Source organism: Balaenoptera acutorostrata, chromosome 15 (genome assembly GCF_949987535.1).
Source record: "Balaenoptera acutorostrata chromosome 15, mBalAcu1.1, whole genome shotgun sequence".
NCBI lineage: Eukaryota > Metazoa > Chordata > Mammalia > Artiodactyla > Balaenopteridae > Balaenoptera > Balaenoptera acutorostrata.
The window spans coordinates 30,590,673-30,610,900 of record NC_080078.1 but is presented as its reverse complement, the minus strand read 5'-3'; the positions used below and the strand labels follow the sequence as shown (position 1 = coordinate 30,610,900).

Genomic DNA, 20,228 nt, shown 5'->3' with positions numbered 1-20,228 from the left:
TTTCCAAAGGGCACTCCATCAGCCTGAGAGGGGCTGCCAACGTGCTCGCTTAGCTTACTCAGCTGTGGTCTCTCCGTGGATCATTAACATCCTATTTTCAGGGCAGTAGGCTCCTGACTCCTAGCAATTAGTCAGAGAGTTTTGCACAAGATAAACAAACACAGGATTGCTTTAGGGCAAAACTCAGGTTCTAGATGTCATAGTCTAGGATTTTTGAAGGCTTGAAGAGTGAAGGCTGGGAGTTGGGGTGTGCTCTGAGCCTGGCTGCAGCTATCCTAGAACAATTCTAAAGGGAGCTGAGAAGGTAGAGGCATCGACCAGTGACCCCCTAACTGTGTTGATCAAAGTGAATGAATTACGGTGAAAAGCCAACTCCAGGGGCTGGAGGACCCAGCGCTAATCCACCTGGCAGCACACGTACGTCCAAGAACTCAGCCCGCACATTATAAAGGGTGGGCTTGAGCATTATCAGCCAAGCAGAGAAGGGAAGAAATGGAGTAAGCAAGAGGGGACAACAGCTTAGAGAGGTGAAAAAGCAGAAAACTCTCACGGAACTGGATAGTAGCTTCAGGTATGTAAGTACTTTGTGTGTGTGTGTGTCTGTCTGTCTGTCTCTGTTTGTCTGTGTACATGTGTGTTCACTCTTCATGCCCCGGTCAGGGCAGAATTCCCATTAGGCACAGAGGGCACAATACCTAGGGCCCATGACCCTTTAAGTATCTTTTTTTTTTTTTTAGCTGTGCTGCACGGCTTGCGGGATCTTAGTTCCCCAACCAGGGATCAGGGATTGAATCTGGGCCATGGCAGTGAAAACACCCAGTCCTAACCACTGGACAGCCAGGGAATTCCTAAGTACCATTTTTAAATTTTATTTTAAAATCAGAAGAAACAAATGAATATGACAACAATGATTCCAGCCTGGGTTTTATTCACCTCTATACCAACACAGCTATAAAATATTATTTTTATATTTTTTTATGGAGGAAGAGGCCCATGATGGCAAAAGTGCCTAGAACCCGTAAAGTGGTAAGGGGCCCACGGCCCCAGTATCTAGAACAGCACACGAGTTGGCAAAACTCAATAAACTGCTGAATGAAGGAGTGAACTGTAAGTGGTCCTGTTTGACTGGAAAGCAGGACAAGCGTTGGATAGAGAAGAACTAGTGGATGACCTTGACTGCTGGTTAAAAAGCTTGGACATGATCTTACGGGATACAGGGAGTCCTGAGAGGTGAGTGACAGTCCGGCTGGAGCTTGCAAAGCCTCCTCTGGCTGTTCTGGGGGAAGGTAGAGACTGGAGGCAGGGCCAGCACTGCGGTGGAAGCAAGGAGGACACTCAAGGAGCAGGAGGCCCTTCTGGTAAAGCATCACTTCTGGCCAGTGTTTCCCAAAGTGCAGCACCCAAACCTCTGCCAGCACTTGGACACTTTGGGGTAGCAAGTTCCCATGGCATCAGACAACCTCCCTCTTCACTCATCTCCCAGTGCCGCTTGTTCCATCAAGGGAAAAGTCTGTTTGGTGAAAGTCTATCTTTAAACCCTCTCTAATCCTGGCTCATATCCCTTTGTAACCGTGGGAACAGGACCAAGGTCTTCGGGGGCAACTGTATCTGGTTATTACTTGATAATGTTATTTCTGTTTTCATCATATTTATTTGCCAAGTTGTCTTCCGTTTATACCAAGCAATCCTGGATTTTCCATTTATCATAGTGAGATCAAGTTTCTTGCTAAAAGAATTATCTGAATAAATAAAAGGGCAAGTCAATTAGAAGTAACATTATGAAAGCAGTTATGGAGTCTGTAGACAGATACGACTAAAATAAACATCAAGGTGGTACTCAAACGTCTGGAGTTTGGGGAACGTTTTTCTGTGCAAAAGGCGAAACCTGATGTATCGTCCTATGTTGTCTCTCGTTCTCCGCCTCACCAATTGTTCCAGAAATGCTTTTTCTGCAGACAGACTTGCAGGCCTTGGAGCAGAAAGAAGGCACTCCCAGGGAGGCCCCTGGCCCACACTCAAGATTCGGGAAGAGGAAGATTTGCCCTCCTGCTTCCACCTCTTCTCTCCTCTCTAGATGACAGCAGACATCTGAGACCAGGACAGTGTCAAGAACTGCAGACGGTCAGAGATTTTAGCCCTCTTGCATGCTAACAAGTTAGTCAACCATAGTTTTATGGATATTGGTAAAAGACATGAGACTCCTGCATCAGAAAAAAAGGACAGTTTATTCCTCACAGAAGTAGCCAGAGTATGAACATTTTTGGTGCTGGTTCCCCCAACCCAAATTCTGACAGGGCATCATGAAGAGGGTCAGATTACAGCTGCACACACGGTGGGTTGCAATATAGGAGAGGACCCCTTAGCTTAGGGAGCCTGAACCTATTATAACAGGCAGTAAGCAAGCCAGCCCTTTGTTCCAGAGAGAGGCATTATCTTAATTATGTTGGACAGTAAGCGTGCCTGCCCTTTGACCTGAGGGGACATACCATCTCTATCTTCATTACACAAACATGCTTGAAAAGTCCAGAGCAAAAGGCAGTTAGTGCCTTCTTCATAAGCTGTGAAAAAGAGGCCCATGGAGAAGAGCCTCCCAATAGCCAGCAGCTCGTACTTCATCAGAGCCTCAGCTACCCTCCAAAGCCGGCCCTGTGTAGTAGGCGTATTGGGGTTTGTAGCCAGACACGCATTGTTGACATTTATTGAAAACTTCTCAGGCCCTTCAGGTGCATTGTCTCACGGCAATAGCTCCTTGAGGTGGCTATTATTCCCATTTTATAGATGAAGAAGCTAAGGTAAATAAGGTGTCCAAGATCACTCAATTAGAAGTGGGAGAGTGGGATTCTAACACAGCCCGGTCTGACTTCAGATTACGGATATCCCTGCTATACAAACATTTATTTCCCAAATAAAGTCAGATAGCCAGGAATATCTATGCTTGCTTTTTACCCACTACACTCTCCTGCACTGCACTTTTCAAAGGCAAGACTAGTCCAGGGAAAGGCTTTCCTGCATTCCAGCTGGGCCCTGGGCCAGCTCCAGTGGTGATCCAGTGGTCTACCTCATCTCCTTATGGATCCTGGCTACTTGAAAGTCAAGGTTCCAGCAGAGCCACAGCCTCTGTTACCACCCCTGGAGCCAGGGATGGTTTTACTTTGGCTCAAGATCAAGGAAAAGACCTGGGTGGGAGCTGGGCATGAGGGTCATAACTGGGGGCAGGCAGAGAAACTGGGGTGCATGGTTGCCTAGCATCTGAGTGAATAAATGAGGCTGAGTCAATGAGTCATAAATAAAAATGCCTAAATGAGGGAAGAAGGAGTAAGATTAATGATGACAAAGCTTCGCTCAATCACTAAATACTAATTATGATCCTTTGTTACCCTAATATTCATTTTCTTTCCTGGCAATATCAGCTCCACTTCACAGATGGTGAAATTGCTTCCCTGAAACAGAGCCTGAGATGATACAGCAAGCTGGTGATAAAACAAGTAGTAGAACCCAGGTCTCCCACCTCCCACTGCAAGCTCTTTCCAACAGGCTGTGCTGCCTGTCAGAGCCCTGAATACAAACCACTGATGGCAAGAAGCACGGCTAAAACTCAATGGCAACAGGTTATGTGAGATACACCTCCATCATTTCACCTCTCAAGTGATCCAGGCATCAACCCTCTTGGGTCCTGCTCAGCCCTGCAGTGGCTTCTCCATCCGATGCTTACCATCCCCAGAACCCGCCATCACCTTATATACCATCTTCAGCTAAAGACAAAAGAAAATGCTGAGGGTGGGGAGAGTCAGTTCTAGGAGGTGAGTAGGAAAAGCACCGTAAACAAGGGTAAGGTTGTGATGATTTTTAAGCCATTGCCTTCTCCTTAGTAAGAGTTTCTAGAGATTTGGTCATCCTCCTCTCCCCAGTACTGGGAGGGAGACACCCTTACAAATAGAGATTTTTCCCTTGCAAATGTAAATATTTGTTACAAAAGGGTAACTCCTACTTGGTTTTCAGAGTTTTTCCCATGGCTGCTGCTTCTTAGAAAATAACCAGCTTAAAATAGTTAAGATGCCAAAGAGACATATTTTGGGGTGGCAAATTCTGCCCCCCTACATGATCATATTTCTGCCTTATTTCCTAGTTTTAGATGGTTCTCCCTAGCAAGTCTTACCCTTCATATTATTATTGTTGTTTTTGTAGATGGTGATGAGGCCCTGTTCCTTGGTCCTCTCAAGGAGTTAAAACCAAGCAGGACCCTGTGGGGCTCCTGGACAGAGAAGACTTTCTGTCCCCCACTTCCTGTTTATAGGGAACAGCCTCCATGATCTCCGTTGAGTTCCAAAGGGCAGGTTCAAACAGTTGCTAATCAAGGGAGAAGCAGCCAAGAAACCACCTGAGGTAAGATTAAAGAGACCAGAGAAGGGCTTCCCTGGTGGCGCAGTGGTTGAGAGTCTGCCTGCCAATGCAGGGGACACGGGTTCGAGCCCTGGTCTGGGAAGATCCCACATGCCGCGGAGCAACTAGGCCCGTGAGCCATAACTACTGAGCCTGCGCGTCTGGAGCCTGTGCCCCGCAACAAGAGAGGCCACGATAGTGAAGGGCCGGTGCACCGCGATGAGGAGTGGCCCCCGCTTGCCACAACTAGAGAAAGCTCCCGCACAAAACGAAGACCCAACACAGCCAAAAAAACCCCAAAAAACTAGAATATAGCATTTACAAAAAAAAAAGACCAGAGAAGCTCATCAAGATTAGGAGATGGACCACCTGAGACGAGATTAAAGGAGTGCAGACCCTGCACACACCCTAATCTTACCAGAAACCCCACCCTTGAACCGCTGCTATAAAACTCCTCATCAAATTCTCCTGGGTTGGGACACACAGTTTCTGGGGCAGGAGTCCGCTTTGTCCCCCTTTGCCTGGCAAAGCAATAAAGTTATTCTTTTCTACTTCACCCAGAACTCTGTCTCCAAGATTTGACTCACCACTGGTGCACAGAGGCCAAACTTTTGGCATCAGAATCCCCAACTATCCCTATCCTGGGCCTTTTCTGTGGTCCCTTCTCCCTGCTGCTACCAAGTCTGTTCAGGATCAAGATGTTGAACTATCACCCCAGTGTCACTGAAAAATTAATTAATAGTCAATTTAAGGGCTTCCCTGGTGGCACAGTGGTTAAGATTCCGCCTGCCAGGGCTTCCCTGGTGGCGCAGTGGTTGAGGATCTGCCTGCTAATGCAGGGGACACGGGTTCGAGCCCTGGTCTGGGAGGATCCCACATGCCGCGGAGCAACTAGGCCCGTGAGCCACAACTACTGAGCCTGCACGTCTGGAGCCTGTGCTCCGCAACAAGAGAGGCCACGATAATGAGAGGCCCGTGCACCGCGATGAGGAGTGGCCCCCGCTTGCCACAACTAGAGAAAGCCCCCGCACCAAACGAAGACCCAACACAGCGAAAAAAAAAAAAAAAAAACCTAGAATATAGCATTAAAAAAAAAAAAAAAAAAAAAAGAGACCAGAGAAGCTCATCAAGATTAGGAGATGGACCACCTGAGACGAGATTAAAGGAGTGCAGACCCTGGACACACCCTAATCGTACCAGAAAACCCACCCTTGAACCGCTGCTATAAAACTCCTCATCAAATTCTCCTGGGTTGGGACACACAGTTTCTGGGGCAGGAGTCCGCTTTGTCCCCCTTTGCCTGGCAAAGCAATAAAGTTATTCTTTTCTACCTCACCCAGAACTCTGTCTCCAAGATTTGATTCACCACTGGTGCACAGAGGCCAAACTTTTGGCATCAGAATCCCCAACTATCCCTATCCTGGGCCTTTTCTGTGGTCCCTTTTCCCTGCTGCTACCAAGTCTGTTCAGGATCAAGATGTTGAACTATCACTCCAGTGTCACTGAAAAATTAATTAATAGTCAATTTAAGGGCTTCCCCGGTGGCGCAGTGGTTGAGGATCTGCCTGCTAATGCAGGGGACACAGGTTCGAGCCCTGGTCTGGGAGGATCCCACATGCCATGGAGCAACTAGGCCCGTGAGCCACAATTACTGAGCCTGCGCGTCTGGAGCCTGTGCTCCGCAGCAAGAGAGGCCGCGATAGTGAGAGGCCCATGCACCGCGATGAGGAGTGGCCCCCACTTGCCGCAACTAGAGAAAGCCCTCGCACAGAAACGAGGACCCAATACAGCCATAAATAAATAAATAAATAAACCCAAAGTTAAAAAAAAAAAAAAAGAATCCGCCTGCCAACGCAGGGGACACGGGTTCAAGCCCTGGTCCGGGAAGATCCCACATGCTTTAGAGCAACTAAGCCCGTGCGCCACAACTACTGAGTCTGCGCTCTAGAGCCCATGAGCCACAACTACTGAAGCCCGCGTGCCTAGAGCCCGTGCTCTGCAACAAGAGAAGCCACCGCAATTAGAAGCCCGCGCACTGCAACGAAGAGTAGGCCCCGCTCACCGCAACTTGAGAAAGCCCGCGTGCAGCAACAAAGACCCAACGCAGCCAAAAATAAATAAAAATATAATAAATAAATTTTTAAAAATAGTCAATTTAAGAAAGAAATATAAATTTTTATTAGAGCCAATCTGAGGATTATAACCTGGGAGACAGTCTTTCAGAAAGCTCTGAGGACTGTTCCGCCTATTAGAAGTCAAAGCACAGTTATATACATTTTTGAGATAAAGGGTTATACATTAAATGACATATTGATGGTTTACACAATCCAGATCCGCATGTGCAAAGCAAGTAATGACTCATCTTGACCCCTTACAAGATTAAGAAGGAATGTTATTGATAGGGACAGAGTAAAGGGACAAGGTAGGTAAATAGCTAATCCCACTAAGGGATTGTAAGTAAAGAAAAAAAAAGCATGGGAGACACCTGTAAGTTAATGATCACTCAAGAAAGCAGGTTTGCTTAATCACAAAACCAAGCAGGCTTGCTTAGCAACAAAACCATGCAACAGAAGCATGAGACATGCCCCAAAACAATAAAACAATTGTGGCATGAGACCCACATCCTGCCCAGTGAGCTCAGTAAATTAATGACCCCTAGGACACGCTCTCTGCACACATTAAAAAAATAATAATAATTTATGGAAAGGTGACATTTCAAAGTGAAAGACCCTCATTGTACTGAGACCTGAAATAATTTTTCCATGGTGCCATGACAGTCCCAGCTTGACTGTGTAGAGACAAGAAAACTCCCCCACCTGACATGGAACTGATGATGGAAGTGTGACATCTACTCAAGAATGAGGAAGAAGGTGGTCTTCTCCCCCTCCCCACTTTTCCTTTGATTATAAAACTGTGGCCCACTAAGTTCTTGGGGCATGGCATCCTCTCGCCCTCCCACTTGTAAGCCTCATAAGTGTCCTATTCTAATAAATCACTTTGCTTCTCGCTGAATCCTTTCTGCACTGAGACATAAAGAACTGGAGCTCCTTGGAGCCCCCCAAAATGCCACTTAGTGGTTTCATTATCTCCTAGGGAGGTCTGGTAAATGCAGGAGACCCAATGGGCAGAGAAAAATTTTATGTTTAAATTCTTCTTGCCTTGCCATACAATATGAATTTTCTTTCATCCTCAGGCAATAAGTCTGATGCTTGGTCAGGAGCTGGAGACCGTGAGAGAGCTTCCTATCAGCTTTCAAGGACGTGACTCCTGATGCAAACAGACAACAGGATACTTAGGTTCCAGGTAACTTCACTCTCCTCTTTTGCCACTCTTGTATTTAAAATGTCTTCTTCTCACTGCCTTTCTTTATTAACCTCAGTTTCTGTTGGAAAGTCAAATGCCTCCAAGGAAAGTCATGGTGTTCAGAGGCAAATGAGCAGAAAATCTGCTTCTGGCTAATTGGGAAATGTACCATGAGCAAAAAGTCTTCTATTCAAAGGGGCCCCTGTGGTCCTGCCCTTGTTTTCAGGGGAGGAAACTAAAGATGAAGTTGGGGGGAAAAATTGCTTACATGTCTCTAATTCTCCCCTTGTTGATGTTCACATTTTTTCCCTTGTAATTAATTTCCCCAGAATAATTTTAACCAACATGGTAAAACATTCATAACGTAATCCTGGTCCTTTGTTTCAGAAAAATGGGCCTTTGGACAGGGAAATAATAACTTAAAATATCTTGAAATAATGTCTTATAATAAGTACAGACACTCGCCTGTGTACAGAAGAAACTCCAAATAACGGTGTCTTATAAGAGTAAAGACAATAATATATTTCTCTTTCTCCCCCTAAATGCAAGTAGTTTTGGTGGTTCTGCTTTGCAAAGCTGTCAGGAGCCCAGGAGCCTTTCACTTTATGGTGTTTTCATCTCTAAGATGTTGTCCTTGTTCCCATGGTCCAAGGTCCACATTCCAACCAGTAGAAAGGGGAAAATGACAAAAGGAAGGACCACACATTACGTTATAAAGCATAATTTAGAAGCTGTCCACAACACTTCCTCTCACAGTCCTTTGGACAAAGTGCAGTCTTATGGACATACTTTATTACAAAGGAGGCTGGGAAATGTAGTTTTCATACTGGGAAGACTGTACAGAAAAAAAAAAAACTTCTGGATCTCTTAATAGAGAAAAGGAGAATGGCTTTTAGAGAATGGAAAGCAGTTTGCACCATCGCTAGATAGCCAAGTATTTGACAATTTACAGACCTGATTGATGATTTTACTGATTTTTTTGTCAGAGGCTCCTTTAAGAGACATTTATCCAAGACAGAGTTATTAAATACTTGGAATTCTTTCCATTGAATTATGTAACAAGTGAAAAATGTGAGTTCCTTTTGTGGATATATATGTGTGTGGGTGGACATATATGTTTATCTATTTAAATATATATATTTATTTGCCCTGGAAATTTCTTCAAGGATACTCAGAAGACTGTTATAAATAATTAACTTTGAAGAGTAGAACAGGTTGTGAAGAGGAGGGAGGCTTTACATTTCATTTTATTCCTTTCTGTATTGTTAAATACACTTACCATGTACATATATAATAATGAGAGCTAGTTAATTAAAATAAGGGAGATTCTGGCTTTGATTCAAAAGCATACAATTTAAAGTTGGAGAGGAATTTAGAGGAAATTCAAGTCAAGATATACTATCAAATAAGAAAGAAAAAAAAGGCAGTTGAAGATTCCTTTGACTACTATGATCCTGTTTGGGTTTTTTAAATTATATATAATGATGTAATAAAAAATTCACATTTTAAGGCAACGCAAGAAAAATTTAAACATAAAACTTTTTCTCTGCCCTTTGGCCTCTTCCCTCCCCTCTAGTGTGCATTGTGCATCTGCATTATGCATTAACCAAGCCTCCCCAATGGCAAAAATACCTGATCAACCATAAAGATCAATTTTTCTTCTTCTGGCACCAGTTATCCTTAGAAGATAACATTCCTTTCTCAACCCTGTAAGGGGTCATGATGACCCGCCACTTGCCTTATATGTGCAGACATCTTTGGTGAACTTTATGTACAATGCTAATATATCATTTCCCTTAAAGACAGCGATTGGTGCAGAACAGACTGGTCAGACAACCTGGGGAGATACTGGGCCACACGAAATGGAAGTTCTTAGCTTAAATACTTATGACCTTATTAATGTTACTAGCTGTATTACTTGTATTCTGCCTATTTTACAAGACTATTGTTTCTTGCATTACCAAATGTGTGACTGAGTCTTAGATAAAATTAGTGATGATTAAGCAACTTGAAAGATCAATGATTGTAATAGTGTAACTCTAGATATGGGAAGAAGCAACAAGAAGGAACTATTTCCTGGACCATAACAGACTAGTAAGACAGGCGGTCCAGAGGTTTTGGCTACTGTTAACAGGGTCCAGTCCTGTAACAGCACATTTAGTGACCAATCAACAAAATCCTCCCTGACCTGGGGATGAGCGTTCTTAGCATCACAGGACAAACTGGTCCCTAAATGCCTCCCAAACCTTTATAAAAATTAAGACCAAAAGGGAATGGTTTGTAAAATAATGTTGCCCACTATCCAGTTCAACACGAGTCAAGTCTGTAGCCACTGTAGTCACTGACCTACAATACACCCTGAAAGGAATTCAGGGCAAAAGTCAGGATGAGGCACTTTGTGCTCTAGGAAAACTGGCAGAACTGGCCCTCAGATCGTCAGATATTTTCAGGAGAAAATTTTTTGAATCCAGTTTCTCACATCTTCTCATACTTAGAAAAGCACTAACGCCATTAACTAAGCTATCTGTTCCTTGTGAATAGCAGTAACCTTTTACCAAGATGTGTGCTTGACTGCATGTACCCCTTTGCCAAAATCACATATATCCTGGCCTCTTTACCTCTTCAGAACAGTCCTCAGAGCTTTCTAAAAGACTATCTCCCGGGTTATAACCCACAGGTTGGCTTGAATAAAATTTTCCACTTCTCTCTTAGATTGACTATTAATTTCTTCATTGGCAATAGGATATAAATATACACATGTAGGTGTGTATATGGATAGATAGAGCTACATAAAAAAAACAAATTGGAGAAGTACACATCATACTGTGAACTCCATTTACCTCTAGAGATTAGGGATGTGATGGAGTTTCACTTTCTATTTTATTTGTGGAGTGATTTTATTATTATGTTGACTCATTTGACTCCTTTTTTAGCAGGAAAAAAAAAAAGATAAAAATGGAAAGATTCTGCTGGGAAGGAAGACATTTTCCTCTACCCTCCAGGTTCTTCTGGCTGTTCTAAGAATTAAACTGATATGAGACAGATTAACAGGAGAAAATCAAACAAAAATTGAATAACACGTATACATGGGAGAGACCCAGGAAAACTGAGTAACTCTTCCAAATAGGCAAAACCCTCACCTTAAACACCAACCTCAGCTAAAGAGGTTGTTAAAGGTAGGAGACACAGTTTTGGGAGGTGACCAGGAAAAGCACAATAAACAAGGGTAAGGTTGTTATGGAAATTCAAGTCCTTGCCTTCTCCACTGATAAGAGTTTCTAGAGATTTTGTCATCCTCCTCTTCCAGGTACAGAGAGGGAGACACCCTTACAATTGGAAATTTCCCTTGCAAATGTAAATGTTTCTAACAAAAGGGTAACTCCTACTTGGTTTTCAGAATTTTTCCCATGGCTGCTATTTCTTAGAAAATAATCAGCTTAAAATAAGTAATATGCCAAAGAGATATATTTTGGGTTGGCAAATTCTGCTCCCCTAACAATTCCAAGGAGTTTTAAAATTCCTTCTGCCACAGCTCTACCATCCAGGCTCTGATTAATTCTAGTGAAGGAGAATTCATTTATTCATTACAGAAAACTGTATGAAATATGGCCCACTGTGCTGAGCCCTAGGAATACAAAGATGAAATAAATCTAGAAAGGTCTTCCTATTGGAGCCCCAAGTAGTGAAATGAGAGTAAGGATGGAAGAGGAGAGAAGCAGAATATAGGAGAGGGTGAAACTGAGCAGGAACCTGCCCGGCGCTCCTGGGTACAAAAGCCTTTCTGTGTCCCCCATTTCTAGTTTGTAGGAAAAAGGCTTCAGCCTCCTAGACCTTCCCTGAGTACCGGAGGGCAGATCCAAACAGTTTGCTTATCTGGGAAGGGAGGGAATGCAGAAACAAAGGAGGAGCATTCAAGAAACAATAGTGCAGCAATGGGCCTGTTTTCTCCTCAAGGAATATATATAACAATATATCTTTGAGTTCTTTTGCAGGAACTAACGCCCCCACCCAGGTGGAGGATGGTAATTTCAGGCTGAGCACACGATTTCTGAAACACCACCCTGTTACCTTAACAGCAAGCAATCAGAAGAAAGCCACACGCCCTGCAGCCCTCACTCCAAATTTTGCCTATAAAACTTTTCTCTGAAAACCATCAGGGATTTTGGGTCTTTTGAGCCCAAGCCACCCGTTCCCCATGTGTGGCCCTGCAATAAATCTCTCTCTGCTCCAAACTCTGACATTTCAGTTTGTTTGGTCTCACTGTGCACTGGGCACATGAACTTGCATTTGGCAATAAGGGAAGAGGAGAACATTGTTAGGATGGATCCTGCCAGGCTTGTTCGTGGTTGCGAAACCATGCAACTCAGATTGGGACTTGAACCCACAGTCTTTTAACTGAGATCACACACCTGGTCTCAGGACTTAATGAAGCTCAGGTTCTTGATGTTTAGTCGCAGAGAGAATTCAGTGAGAGACACAGTGATAGGTAAGCAGTGGATTTATTTAGTGAGAACCACACTCCCCAGACAGAGTGTGGGCCATCTCACACACTGGTGAGAGGCACCAAGGTACAGGGTTGTCAGTTTTTATAGGGGTGACTAATTTCATAGGCTATTAGTGGGAGGTGTATTCAGCTATATTGGGGAAGGGATGGGGATTTCCAGGAATTGGGCAACTGCCCACTTGTTGACCTTTTATGGTCGGCCTTGGAACTGTCACGGCACCTGTGGGTGTGTCATTTAGTGTGCTGATGTGTTACAGTGAGCCTATACTGAGACTCAATGTCTAGTGGAAGTCAATTTGTCAGCCATCTTGGACCTAGTTGGTTCTAACAAGTTTATGCCATTTCCTCAAGCTATGTCATTCTTTTAAAGGTTGTGCCCTGCCCCCTTCCCTGCTGTTTCACTTGTAGCCCCAGCTCCTAGACTAGTGGTGATGCCAAAACTGGCCTCTGTACACTGACACCGAATTAAATCTCAGAGACAGAGTTTTGGGTGAAGCAGAAAAGAATAGCTTTATTGCTTTGCCAGGCAAAGAGGGCCACAATAGACTAATGCCCTCAAAACTGTATCCTGACCTGGAGGGGGTGGTGAGGAGTTTTATAGTAATGGTTCAAAGAGGAGGGTGTGATCAGCTCATGGACTTTCTTCTGATTGGTTGGTGGTGAGGTAAGGGGGAGTCAGCATCATCAACCTTCTGGTTCCAATAGGTCTGGAGTCTACATGCTGGTGGGCAGCATACAGTTAACTTCTCCCACCTGGTGGGGGTTTCAGTATCTGCAAAACAACTCAAGGATATTATGTGTGTCCCTAGAGGGGGAACCAGGACTCTGCCCCAAGGCTGCACTATTGTTTCCTGACTGCTTGCTCCTCCTTTGTCTCCCCATCTCCTCCCTTCCCTGATTAGCAACTGTTTGAACCTGCTGGTTGGAACTCAGGGAAGGTCATGGAGGCTGGATGAAGCCTATTTTCTGTAATCAAGATTGGGGGGTACACAGAAAGTCTTTTGTGCCCAGGAGCCTCACAGGGTCCTTCTCGGTTTCAGGGAATGGCACAGAAAAATGCTCAGCAAATATTTGTGGAGCAAATGAGTAGCAGAGGAGGAAGAAATGGCAAACAATCTGACTTGTCAGATGTAACAGTTCTATCAGCAGTGTAATTAAGATTCAGAGATAGGATAAACTAAGGCAGTTGTGATGGTCCATTAGTGGTGGGGTGCACGGAGTGCAGAATTGGATCTCTGAAAAAGGGAATTAAAAGAGCCTAATCCTTAGGCTACCCTTTCTTCTGTGACATCTTCCTCCTGTACCTTCCACTCATTGGCATTTTGTTATATAAATGAAGGTGTTGTGCTGGTATGATGATTAGAAAGTTAATGATAATTATAATCGCTTCCTTTGGTTCTCCTGCCATTAGTCTAGATATATTTCGTTTGGTATACATTTTATTCAATTATACTGAGCTGGCTTTGATGATGCAAAAATACAAAAGAGTTCACTGTTAATTATAACGGAATATTTGCATAATTCCCAAGCAGTCCCAAATTTAGTTCATCCTTTCATAGTGAACCTCAAAGGGTGATTTTGAGTTTCCTTATAATGTTCTTTACTTCTGCAATTTCTTTACAGTGAAATTGTGTTACCTTTATAATAATACTTTCTGGGGGAAACAATAGACCAAAAATAAGTAAAACAACAATAAATTTTATTTCTTCTAATCATTCCAAAATTTTAGCGGCATTGAAAATTACCTGTAAGGGGCCAGTGTGGAGGTGGGAGAGGGGAGAATTTTCCAGACTGTTGAAATGAAAAGGGATCATTTCTCCCTTCCCCTTGCCAGAACAGTGCCAGGAGAAACTTAGTGGTTGTAAATCCTCTCCCTAACCTTTTGTTGTGTCTATAATCTCTAGAGGGAACTAAGCCTCTGGCCAGTTTTACAACCCAGAAATATTTTTCAAAGGTCTGGGATTTTTCCCTTTTGAAATGTAAACTTCTGAAAAGATAATATCCCAGCCTCCCTGTCACTGAGGGCACCTTATCTGGGAGCTTAGCAGGAGGGGATAGAGAAGTTTAACTTTTCAGTGCACTCAGGGAAGCCCAGTGCCTTCACAATTAATCCAAATAAAAGACAACTCTTCGGCCCTTCAATATACCATCAAACTCCCATATCCTCAGTGCCATCTGGATATGAATGGGATTCTCTACTTTGCATCTAGAAGTTGGATCTTTCAGGCCAAGCCAGGGAAGCCCTGCAGCTGAGATTTCCTAAATCTGAACTGGGAGCCTTCAAGTGTAGTCTCAGCTCAAGCACTGAGAAGCAGTTGGAAAAGACCCTCAGGGATTAGCTCTCAAAGCTCTTCCATTTCATCCTCCATAAAGGGGAACTGGTTAATCCTTTCCATTTAAATTGTTCTGAGATTCATTCAGCCTTTGCTGGGCAGCCTGTCTCCTGTCTGCTATCTTTTCCTCCCACTTCAAGGAGACAATGGATCAAATCCACAACCAACATGAATATCTTACAAACCTCTGCCAAGAATTTGATTAATGTCTGCCCCAAAGCACCACAGACAACTGATGCAAAAAGTATGCCTTGGAGTGTTTGAGCAACTCTAACGTATCCTCCTACTCTGGAAAATGGCTTTTTGAATACACTGAGTAAACGAGGGCTTTATGCCAAAATAAGATGGCAGTTTTTCTTTCTTGTCCAAAACCCTAGATGGAAATTATTGGCCAAATGACTCAAAAAGAAAGAGTGAAGTGTAGCATCATCCAGGCCATGACTGCAAAGCTGGTACTTGGTGACAGCTGAGCTGGTTAATGGTGTTATAAATATACATCGTGTTTCTGGAAAATTCAATCTAGGAGAAAACAAGTACAAAAGAAACATAGTTTCTTAATTTTTTTATCTCTTATCATCTCAGTTTAGTGGTCTTTGTAAATAAAGAATATAAGTTGGCCAAAGGAATAAACTCCAATGTAAAGAGTGAGGTAAGATGCATCTTAACCAAAGAGGAAGACTCAGAGTTGTCCTGGGATGGTGAGCAGACCAGGCCTTGGATGTCATTGGACAGTGATATCTGGAATAATGTCAAAGAAATACCAGGTCTATAAGATTCAGAGTTAATTAGATTTGGCCAGCATGTATGCATTCAACAAATATTTATTAAGCATGTGCTTGATGCTGGCGCAAAACCAGACATGATACCTTTCCTCAAGGAGTATATTGTCAAATAAAGAAGACAGATATTTATCAGACACACAAAAACAACGTTTCACCTCATATGTACTGAATGAAAGGGTCTCAGACAGGTGGTTTTAACCCAGAGGGAGCAGAGGAGGCTCCCCTGGTGAAATGATGCTTAAGAAAGATGAGAGTACAGAGAGGAAGGAAGAGTGATTAGGAAGAGGGAACTGGCATGTGCACAAGTCTTGGCCGGAGGGAGAGGGGCAAGTATCCGGAACAGAAGGAACACAGGCATGGGCAGAGCAGAAAGATGAAGGAGGAAAAGGACATCCGATTTGCATCTTAAAAAGACATCTCAAATGAGCTATAAAGCTATGAAAAGACATAGAGGAAACTTAAAGGCTAAGTGAAAGAAGCCAATCAGAAAAGGCTACATAGGGGACTTCCCTGGTGGCACAGTGGTAAAGAATCTGCCTGCCAATGCAGGGGACACGGGTTCGAGCCCTGGTCTGGAAGATCCCACGTGCCGTGGAGCAACAACTGTGCACCACAACTACTGAGCCTGCGCTCTAGAGCCTGCGAGCCACAATGACTGAGCCCATGAACCACAACTACTGAAGCCCACGTGCCTAGAGCCTGTGTTCCGCAACAAGAGAAGCCACTGCAATGAGAAGCCTGCGCAATGCAGCGAAGAGTAGCCCCCACTCGCCGCAACTGGAGAAAGCCCGCGTGCAGCAACGAAGACCCAATGCAGCCAAAAATAAATAAATAAATATTTTTTAAAAAAGGATACATATATACTGTATGATTCCAACTATATGATGTACAGGAAAAGGAAAAACTATGGAGACAGTAGAAAGATCAGTGGTTGCCAGGGGTTGGGGGGAGGGACGGATGACTAGGTGGAGCACAGAGGATTGCTAGGGCAATTAAATTATTCTGTATGATACTTAAAAAAAAATTACTTATTTATTTATTTATTTGGTTGTGCCATGCCTAATCAATGAATTTGGTAAAATAGCAGGATACAAAATTAATGCACAGAAATCTCTTGCATTCCTATACACTAACAATGAAAAATCTGAAAGAGAAATTAAGGAAACATTCCCATTTACCATTGCAACAAAAAGAATAAAATACCTAGGAATAAACCTACCCAAGGAGACAAAACACCTGTATGCAGAAAACTATAAGACACTGATGAAAAGAATTAAAGATGATACAAATAGATGGAGAGATATACCATGTTCTTGGATGGGAAGAATCAACATTGTGAAAATGACTATACTACCCAAAGCAATCCACAGATTCAGTGCAATCCCTATCAAACTACCAATGGCATTTTTCACAGAACTAGAACAAAAAATTTCACAATTTGTATGTAAACACAAAAGACTCCAAATAGCCAAAGCAATCTTGAGAAAGAAAAACGGAGCTGGAGGAATCAGGCTCCCTGACTTCAGACTATACTACAAAGCTACAATAATCAAGACAGTACGGTACTGGCACAAAAACAGAAATATAGATCAATGGAACAGGATAGACATCCCAGAGATCCCATGCACATATGGTCACCTTATCTTTGCTAAAGGAGGCAAGAATATACAATGGAGAAAAGAAAGCTTCTTCAATAAGTGGTGCTGGGAAAACTGGACAGCTATATGTAAAAGAATGAAATTAGAACACTCCCTAACACCATACACAAAAATAAACTCAAAATGGATCAAAGACCTAAATGTAAGACTGGACACTATAAAACTCTTAGCGGAAAACTTAGGCAGAACACTCTATGACATAAATCACATCAAGATCCTTTTTGACCCACCTGCTAGAGTGATGGAAATAAAAACAAAAACAAATGGGACCTAATGAAACTTAAAAGCTTTGGGACAGCAAAGGAAACCATATACAAGATGAAAAGACAACCCTCAGAATGGGAGAAAATATTTGCAAATGAAACAACTGACAAAGGATTAATCTCTAAAATATACAGGCAGCTCATGCAGCTCAATATCAAAAAAACAAACAACCAATCCAAAAATGGGCAGAAGACCTAAATAGACATTTCTCCAAAGAAGATATACAGATTGCCAACAAACACATGAAAGGATGCTCAACATCACTAATCATTAGAGAAATGCAAATCAGAACTACAATGAGGTGTCACCTCACACCGGTCAGAATGGCCATCATGAAAAAATCTACAAACAATAAATGCTGGAGAGGGTGTGGAGAAAAGGCAACCCTCTTGCACTGTCGGTGGGAATGTAAATTGATACAGGCACTGTGGAGAACAGTATGGAGGTTCCTTAAAAAACTACAAATAGAACTACCATATGACCCAGCAATCCCACTACTGGGCATATACCCTGAGAAAACCATAATTCAAAAGGAGTCATGTACCACAATGTTCATTGCAGCACTATTTACAATAGCCAGGACATGAAGCAACCTAAGTGTCCTTCGACAGATGAATGGATAAAGAAGATGTGGCACATATATACAATGGAATATTACTCAGCCATAAAAAGAAACGAAATTGAGTTATTTGTAGTGAGGTGGATGGACCTAGAGTCTGTCACACAGAGTGAAGTAAGTCAGAAAGAGAAAAACAAATACTGTACGCTAACATATATATATGGAATCTAAAAAAAATAAAAAATAAAATGGTTCTGATGAACCTAGGGGCAGGACAGGAATAAAGATGCAGACGTAGAGAATGGACTTGAGGACAGGGGGAGGGGGAAGGGTAAGCTGGGATGTAGTGAGAGAGTAGCATTGACATATATACACTACCAAATGTAAAAGAGATAGCTAGTGGGAAGCAGCTGCATAGCATGGGGAGATCAGCTCGGTGCTTTGTGACCACCTAGAGGGGTGGGATAGGGAGGGTGGGAGGGAGATGCAAGAGGGAGGGGATATGGAGATATATGTATACATATAGCTGATTCATTTTGTTACACAGTAGAAACTAACACAACATTGTAAAGCAATTATATTACAATAAAGATGTAAAAAAAAAAAACCAAACAAACAAAAAGATGAGGAAATTGAGGATTAAAAAAATATATATATATATGTATATATTTAGTTAGTTAGTTATTTGGTTGTGCTGGGTTTTATTTGTGGCAGGGAGGCTCCTTAGTTGAGGCTCACCAGCTCCTTAGTTGTGGCATGCAAACTCTTAGTTGCAGCATGCATGTGGGATCTAGTTTCCTGACCAGAGATCAAACCCAGGCCCTCTGCATTGGGAGGGTGGAGTCTTAACCACTGCGCACCAGGGAAGTCCCTGTATGATACTTTAATGGTGGACACGTGTCATTATACATTTGTCCAAACCCGTAGAATGTACAACACCAGGAGTGGACCCTAATGTAAACTAAGGACTTTGGGTGATGATGCTGTGTCAATGTAAGTTCATCAGCTGTAACAAGTGTACTACTCTGGGGGGGATGTTGGTAATGGGGGAGGCTGTATATGTATATTTGTGGAGGCAGGGTACAGGAAACCTCTGTACCTTCTGCTCAATTTTGCTGTGAACATAAAACTGCTCTAAAAAATAAAGTCTAAAAAATATTTTTAAAACTGCTCTAAAAAATATTAAAAAATAAATAAAACTGCTCTAAAAAATATTTTTAAAATATATCTCTAGCTTCACAAGAAAGAGAGGATGGCAGGGGGTGGGGGGCATGTGCAGAATGAAAGTTAGAAGGGTATCTAAAGCAATCCAGGCAGGAGATGGCCATGTCTTAAAACCGAGCAGGACCCTGCAGGGCCTTTCCAGGTATAAGCTCCCCCATGTCCCCCACTTCTTGTTTGTAGAAAAAAGCTTTAGTCTCCTAGGCTATCCCCGAGTTCCAAAGAGCAGACTCAAGCAGTTAATAATTAGAGAAATGAGAAAATGTAGAAACAAAGAAAAAGCAGTCAAGCAAAGAAAGTAATAATAGCCTGAATAGCAATTCAGCCATAAATCAGTCACAGGACACTTAGTTCCTCCTCAAGGGCTATAGATAATATCTTGACCTATATCCTTGGGGTGTTTTACAGAAACTAAGACCCCCACCAGTTTGAGGGTGTGGACTACATGCTGACCACAAGCACATAGACCCCAAAATGGTTGAAGCCAGAAAACTGATGATTGAAATTCCTGGAATATCACCCTGTCACCTCATCACCAACCAATCAGAAGACTGTCCATAAGCTGATCATGTACCCAGCAACCCTTACCCCTAATGTTGTCTTTAAAAACACTTGCATGTAAGCCAACAGGGAGTTTGGGTCCTTTGAGCATTAGCTGCCCATTCTCCTTGCGTGGTGCCCTGCAAATAAACACTGTATTCTCCCTTACCAGAATCCAGTGTCACTAGATTGGCTTTGCTGTGCATCAGGCAAGCAAACCAGAGTTTGGTAACAGTCTTGGGCCAGGAAGTTGGTCATGAAGATGGAGAGAAATATTTCCTGGTTAGAGGAAATATTTAGGAGGTAAAATCAATAGGACTGGGTGATGGATTGGATATGGAAGTGAGGGAGAGGGAGGTGTCATAAGCAATTGTTTGCTGGAGCTGATTCAAATTGGTTCACAGAGCTGATTGTTAAATTATCAGAAATTTTGCAACATGGTTAAACATAGTCACTATTAGATATTATAAAATTATAAAAATTACATGTCACATTAAAAAACAAAGATAATATCAAAATTTATCACTTTCTAGTTGCTTCACTACATTTTATTATTATCTATTCTTTCAAGATTATTTATACCTCTAATGGAAAAACTCAGCTTTTTTCCTTCTTAAGTAGTGAAAAACCCAGTTCTTTCCTACTATATCTGTCTTTCCTGTGAGTCTCCTATACTACTCACAT

At 42.7% G+C, this 20,228-nt stretch overlaps 1 long non-coding RNA gene across 5 annotated transcripts in view; it reads left to right on the top strand.

Moving 5' to 3' along the window:
* The first annotated feature begins 202 nt into the window (after window positions 1-202).
* Window positions 203-20,228, top strand: part of LOC103005668 (uncharacterized) — a 40,101-nt gene continuing 20,075 nt past the window's right edge. For 3 of the 5 annotated variants that reach the window (XR_003623944.2, XR_451549.2, XR_009005306.1), the window contains exons 1-5: window positions 203-571; window positions 1,956-2,154; window positions 3,411-3,800; window positions 4,186-4,383; window positions 7,574-7,683. This is a non-coding gene — a long non-coding RNA (uncharacterized LOC103005668). Of the gene's footprint in view, window positions 572-1,938; window positions 2,155-3,410; window positions 3,801-4,185; window positions 4,384-7,573; window positions 7,684-20,228 lie in introns of all 5 variants that reach the window. The other 2 variants (XR_451548.2, XR_003623945.2) reach the window with 2 other exon arrangements.